Source organism: Eurypyga helias, unplaced genomic scaffold, assembly GCF_000690775.1.
Source record: "Eurypyga helias isolate BGI_N326 unplaced genomic scaffold, ASM69077v1 scaffold1012, whole genome shotgun sequence".
Taxonomy (NCBI): domain Eukaryota; kingdom Metazoa; phylum Chordata; class Aves; order Eurypygiformes; family Eurypygidae; genus Eurypyga; species Eurypyga helias.
This window is the reverse complement of record NW_010236431.1, coordinates 165821-172478: the sequence shown is the minus strand read 5'-3', so window position 1 is coordinate 172478 and position 6658 is coordinate 165821. Positions and strand designations below refer to the sequence as shown.

The 6658-nt window shown below is 45.5% G+C and overlaps 1 protein-coding gene across 3 annotated transcripts in view; it reads left to right on the top strand.

Annotated features, from left to right (window-relative positions):
* Window positions 1-371: 371 nt before the first annotated feature.
* Window positions 372-6658, top strand: part of MECOM (MDS1 and EVI1 complex locus) — a 48094-nt gene continuing 41807 nt past the window's right edge. For all 3 annotated transcript variants that reach the window (XM_010147069.1, XM_010147068.1, XM_010147067.1), the window contains exon 1: window positions 372-500. The gene's annotated coding sequence lies outside the window, so the exon portion shown is untranslated. The remainder of the gene's footprint in view (window positions 501-6658) is intronic.

Here is a 6658-nt window from a genome sequence, read left to right as displayed (position 1 = left end):
ATTTTTGTTATATTCCCTGAATGAATCATATTGAATTAAAATAATAATTTTAAGCGTAGTTGCTGATGAATGCATAGAAAATCAGCTCCCTCTGAAACTAACACAGCATTTCTTAGCAATAATTAGCATCTTGATTACATGTAAATATTTGTCAAGACTTTTTCAGTATATTTATTTTCCTTTTATTAATATGTATGTATTCTAACCGTTCGTAAAGGAAAAAATCTCACCAGAGGGGTATATTTCTGAATAAACATGCCTATGTAATTATCCATTTGTTTATCTGGAAACCTGTGGTTTATCTTTTGATTAGCATGCCTCGACAGCGACAGAAAGATTTACTCTTTCATATTCTTCCTTTTTAGATCTTGGATGAGTTTTGCAATGTGAAGTTCTGCATAGATGCCAGTCAACCAGATGTAGGAAACTGGCTCAAATATATCAAGTTTGCTGGATGCTACAATCAGCACAACCTTGTTGCATGTCAGATAAGTGATCAGGTATGTGGTGTTTACTTTCTGGACTTATTTTTTTAAGGAACTTTAAGGTGTCAATGAAAAAAAAACCCACCAACCCAAAACACAGCAATTCACACCAGATTTTGGCCTGTTTGCTGTTATGGCAAAAGATAAGGCAGAGATGTGAAATGCACAATGGAGTAATTTTGATTATGGGCTGCAGCTAATATGAATGTTCTGTTTTCCTTAATTGTTGTTAAATTAATAAATAATAATTTACCTTAATCTTATACCTGATAAAAATTGGGATTGCTTTCTTAGGAATTCAAAGACAGCATTTGCTGATTTTTGACTTAGCAGCGTTTTCTGGGTCCTGTTCCAGTCCACTTGGATTGCTACATTAAACCATTGAGTCGCTCCGAAGCTGTTGTTACGTGAAATTAATAGGAAGAGTGGAGGGGAAGGTGGAAAAGTGATAACGCTACCCATGTAGTTGCGTGTACGGGGCTCTGGGTTTGAATGCACACGTGCACGAATATTGTTGTACCTTGCCATGCGCTTTGCTGGAACTCGTAATACTTGTGTGCTGAACCAGGATCTTCAGTGGTTTTCTTTTTGGTTTTGTTTACTGGACTTAAATCCCCTCTTTGTTGGGCTGAAACGTTATTTATCCTTGTGCGTTGGAAAAGAGGCTGCGATAGGCAGAGGATGGATGCGCTGAAGCATTTTGTTTTCAATTATGCTGATGAGTTATTAGGTGTTTCTTAAATCAAGGTTCACTTCAGTCTGTGAATAATACATGCCGTTATGAAATACTTTAATGGGTGAAGTTAGGTTAAGAAGGCTGCACTTCTTTAAAGTGAAATATCTAAAACGGCAAAGCAACAACCGATTGTGAATTCTTGTTTCCGATTTAAACTTTTGCTACCTGCAACGTACGATTTGATTCATTTAATCAGTGTTTCATTTTTCACCACTTAATTAACTCCATCAGGTGAATGTTAAAGATTATCTTTAGCTGATTTAATTGCCTTGACAGTATTGAAAGAAGAATCACAACCAGACACAAAGCTTCAATTAGAAATCATTCTTTCTAATCAAATTCCTTTTATGGGAAATGAAGGCGAAACAGCCCGCTGTTTCCAGCAGCGTTATGTATTTCGCTCACGCGAGAGAGTTCATTAAAACTGGTTTAAGCAACTTTTTCAGAAACCATGACAGAGGATTTTTTCTTTTTTTTCTTTTTTTTTTTTAATTTTTAACTTTTACAATTCAGCCGTGGGCACGTGTAACACAGAATGAGCCAGCCAGCTGAGACATCATTTCTTTTTTCCATAGCAGCTGCTTTAACTGAAGAAACCATGAAGATGATTACTAAACACAAAATACATTTTCCGAGTTGAAACATGCTTTACACTAAAAAATGATAAATTTTCTCAGTGCAGAGCATTTATGGGACAGTGACATGAAAAGGAAACTACGTAGATTAAATCAAACAGCCAATTCAAACGTTTTGTGTTTAATAAGAGCTGGCATCGATAGGAAAGAGTAGAAGTGGAATCACGTGCGTTGGTCAAAGCAACTTTACTGTCTGTGCGTCGGGGTGGTGATCTGCAGCTGAAAATGCACACTGGGCTGAAGCACCAGCTCTGCCTCTGCGACGCAGGCACGCACCCGCGTTTTGACGTTTCGGGAAAGAAAGTTACGGCGCTTGTAACTTACTCTCTGTTTTTAGTGTTTACATTTCTGAGATTTGGTAATGGTGGCTGTACTGCTGCCAATAATTTCTTTCATTCACTGGAGACTTGTTATTTATTTTGCACAGAATCGTGCTGTTCATAATTCCATATTTTTATAGCTTATTGTCGCCGAGATTTGCAAATTAAGAACTGGTTGTCTTTCAAGTAGCGTGTTGTGAGCTGGGTGCTGTCAGCAAGAGATTGTTGTTCATTTGGCTCTCTGGAAATGCTGCGCGTTTACCCACAAAATCGTACGCGTACTCCCAACGTTTTATGGCCAGAGCCTAAAAAGTTAATGCTAAAAATGTGCTCTCAAATCTTAAAGCGAAAAAGCCTTTCTAACAGCTCCTCCTCCTGCCTTCTTCTGGCACAAGCTCACCAGAGGTAATATAAAATATAATAGGAAGGCAAACTGGGAAATGGACGTTACATGGCCAAACGCATGCGTGTGCAAGGAGTGACAAAGGCAAGTCAGGACTGAGCGTGCATGTGTGCCTGTGGGTAGGCTGTGTGGGGCTGCCTTGGGGTCAGTCTGCCTCTGGAGCTCCTGGGGAAAAATTAAAGGGGAAAAAAGGATGGAAAAATAAAAAGGTGAAGCCCCAGGAGGTGTGTCAGTGGTTGCAGCTAGAGCTGGAGGGCAGAGGCGATGGAGCCCAGCTGGGACAGGACGCCCAGCTCAGATGGAGCTGCAGCCGGTGCAGGGGTGGGGGGACACCCCGGTTCCCCCCCGCTCCCCCAGGAATACGAAGCACCTCAACAACCCTCATCGCACAGGGAGCATCCCTGCTGCGGGGAGACGCTGGGCGCTCCCTGAGGCACAGACACTCGATCAGCGGCGATTGTTCACCTCTAATTGCTTCAACTCATCTGTAAAATTCACAAGCAAACATTGGGCTGTACCTGAAGAGGTAAAGGATCCTGCAAGCGCTCCCAGCCTCACGCTGCCCACAAGTTTATGCTGCTAAATTCAAGCTTGACTGACAGACAGGTATGATTCCCAGACTGCTCGAGGCAGGATTTGGATGAATCTCAGGGCGATGTGTAATCTAGTCGCTCTGCTAAGCTCTACCTTCTGTATTTAACAAAAAGAGTGAAAGAAAAACATTTTTTTGTTGGTCTCTCTATTGGGCTTGGTTCAGAGACATACCACTCCACCCCCCGACTCACGGTTGAGGTTAGTTTTCATCACTCGGGATCAACTTTACAAAAGGCCTGAGCTCTTGCTTATGACTGTATAAATGAGCTTTGCTGAGATGAAGAGCTCGATAATGGTGGGATGCAGTCAAAACATGCACGCTGGATGCAACTTGTGTTTCATTTGATTGGAGGTGGAGTAGGGTTTAAAAGCTGCATTTTTTGGTGTTTTTTAATTTTTTTTTTTTTTTTTAATTTTAAGCGAGGTTGAGCTAGGATTTCTGTTTGCTGTCGTCCTATTATCTCCTGTCATGCCCAATCTAACCTGAACATGTGTAATTCAAGATGTATATGAATAATAAAATTCCACAAGCAGGGCACTCTCATTTTTGCCTTTCCCCTAAGAGACTGCCGTGTGTGCAGAGCTGCAGAGAGTCTTGTCACTGGTATTGCCCTGGAATGCGTTTTTTCAGCTCAGAGTCAGTTAGGATTCCATACCAGTTTCTGCTGACTTGGACAACTCTCCTCTGTTATCATTAAACATCTACTTTTTAATGACTTCAGGATCATTAGCCCTGTTAGGCTTTCTGGTAGTGCTGTCATCCCAGCAGAAGCATTATTTGTAAATATATACGTTAGTGAAAGTGCAGTTGCAAATACAGCAGCAATTATAGCAATGGCGTGTCAGGGGCTGTCACGCGTTCCAGGCTGGGCTCACAGTCACCTTCAAGCTATAAAAACGGATATATTTTTCTTTTATTCCTTTTTTTTTTTTTTTAAGAAGTGTAGTTGGTAGCAGTTTAACTCCTGAGTATTGTGGATTTTTGTCTTGCTTATTGCTTGCAGAGCTCTGACAGTGATACAGCCACATGATGCTGTGAAACTGCTCTGAGTTTCTGGGTCTCTTCCCCCTGACAAAACAGCTCCTGAAGATTCCCTTGGGTTTATCCACAGAAAACTCCAAGTCCCTCGAGAGTAGTTTATTGTTTTGGTTTGCTGTGCGTGTTGAAATAGGGGTTTTTGTGTTTGGGGTTTTTTTTCCCGGTGATTTGTCTCCTTATACTGCAGTATATGCCACTGCAATGGGAGAAAACCCAGTAGCATTACACCCTTAACAACACGCTCAATGTCAGCGATATAAACTCGCCCGAGTGAACCTACTGCTGTAGGTTTCACCAGATCTGATCACATCTTACGCATTTTACAAACTTTTTTAATCCGCAGGCACAGCTTCGTGTTTCAGATTTTATGGCTCCTGCTCCCCCCGCCCCAACCTCGGCGGCAGGCAGCCGACGGCAGAGACTCCTCCAGCCGCCCTGGACGCACAGCCACCTGCAAAAGCTGTGTATTTAAGGAATAGTTTTGAGGCTTTGTTGTCAGAGCAAAATTAAGGTTTTGGCTGTTGTGGGTCAGGAGGGGCACACGCACGCTGAGCTCATTCGGGGCCCTATTCTGCCGTGATTCTTCCTATGAGTTATTAGGTTATTAAGCAAATAAAGCTTAATCCAGCTCCCACTGAAAATCTGTCTCCAGTGGAGCCAGGGTCGTGTTAGCGTAGGGCTGGTGGAAAGAGGAGCTGCTCGGTGGTGGTTTTCCACTTATTGCGGTTAGAGCCGCGGCTGCGCATGGAACTCCTGCTCCGTCTCTACGTCTGCCGGGGTTACGGAGCTTAACGCGCCGGTGGTGGTACCGTGCTCGGCGTTGGGCTGTCCTGACGTGACCTAAAAGAAGTTGTTTAGAACCAAAAACGGTGACTAATGCTTGCCATTTCTGCAAAGCAATATGCTTTCTATTGACGATTTGTGTTTAATAAAAGCAGTAAGGCACATCCTCTGTAAGCAAAAGTACCTGTTTGTGACGAGAGCCATCAAATCATACCTCCCAGAAAGAGCGTGGAGGGTTATCGATGTCTGCAGTGCCAGGACAGGGCTGCTGCTCACCGAGCGCTTGGTGGGCCGTGCGCGAAGGTGGGATGCCAGAAGACACCTGTATGGGGAGGTCACCTCGGGAGGACGGGTGGGGACACAGGAGTTGTGGTCTGGTGTCAGTGGTCAGCAATACCTGAGCAGGGGCTTTTGCAGGGCTGGAGCAGCTTGGCTGGGTGGGGCATCCCCTCACCTGGACTTGGGGCTTCCACAGAGGCTAAAATTCACCTGTGATGGAATAATCATTAGGAAGGTGGCCTGCACCTTTCCAGATACCAAAGAGGGTGTCTCGCAAGAGCACCCTGTGGAGGGACATCCTGCAGCTCCCCCCTCACTCTGAGGGAGGAGGAAGTACTTTTTTACCTCAGAAGGTGGAAAAATGAGGATTCCTGGTGCCATTTCAGGAGAACATCCTTGCTCCAGCCTCTCCTGCTAAATCTGCCTTGATAGTTTTGGGGCATTTTGGGAATGAGGAAGTAAAGGGTTTGCAGTCCTGGGGCCAAGGCACGGTGGTGCTCCCCCTCTGCCTTGTCAGGGTGAAAGGCAGGGTCCTCTCCTCCCTGCCAGGCTCCCACCCGTGCCCCCGCAGCTGCTCACACGCAGGCACTTGCTGAGTTTTTTCTGTGGATTTTTGCTGAAGTTTTCTTTGGGCCCAGTACAGCGCTGGGGAAGGACTCCTCTACATTAGCCCTTGAAAAAAAACTCCAGTTCGTTTCAATTTATCATTTGCCTGAGTATGGCAAGAAGAATCTGGCTCGGGTTTCATCACACAGTTCTCCAGCTGCAGAAGTTGTTCATCACAGGAGCTAAAATTGAAGCTTTGCCGTTTGGACCTTTTTCTTTTCTTTTTTCCCCCTCTCAAAGGCTTAATTACAGCTTGTTGGGAGGTTACGTATCCGTTCATCCTTCCTATTTTTCGGGTGGGCATAAATCCTGATTTCGTTTGAGCTCCTTGAACATAACGCTTATTATTAGTTTTGGACATTTGAGTTGTTTTGCTTTTCAGGCAAGTTCCACTCTTGCTCTGAAGCAGCGCGGAGGCGAGTGCCAGTTGGCAGGACGTGCGCTGCCTCTCCGGGCGCTCGCTTTCCTGCCCCGGCTCAGGACGTGCTCCCCTCCGGTGCACCACCAGGGATGGCCGGGAGACAGGGCCGGTGCCTTGCTCGGGGTATGTGTACCCATGGCACATGGCGGAGGCCGGGAGCACCGTCAGGCGCTGGATGTTGGCGCAGGAACAGCAGCGCAGGGCTCTGCGGGCGCTGGTGGGCTTCGCCAGGTTTTTGCCGGGGTGCGCCCCACCATCGGGGTCTTTTCTTCTTTCCCGCCTTCCCATCCAGAGTGGGTCCTCCACTCCATCCTCCCGCTCGTGGCAGCACGGTGCAGGACAAAGTCACTCGGTGCC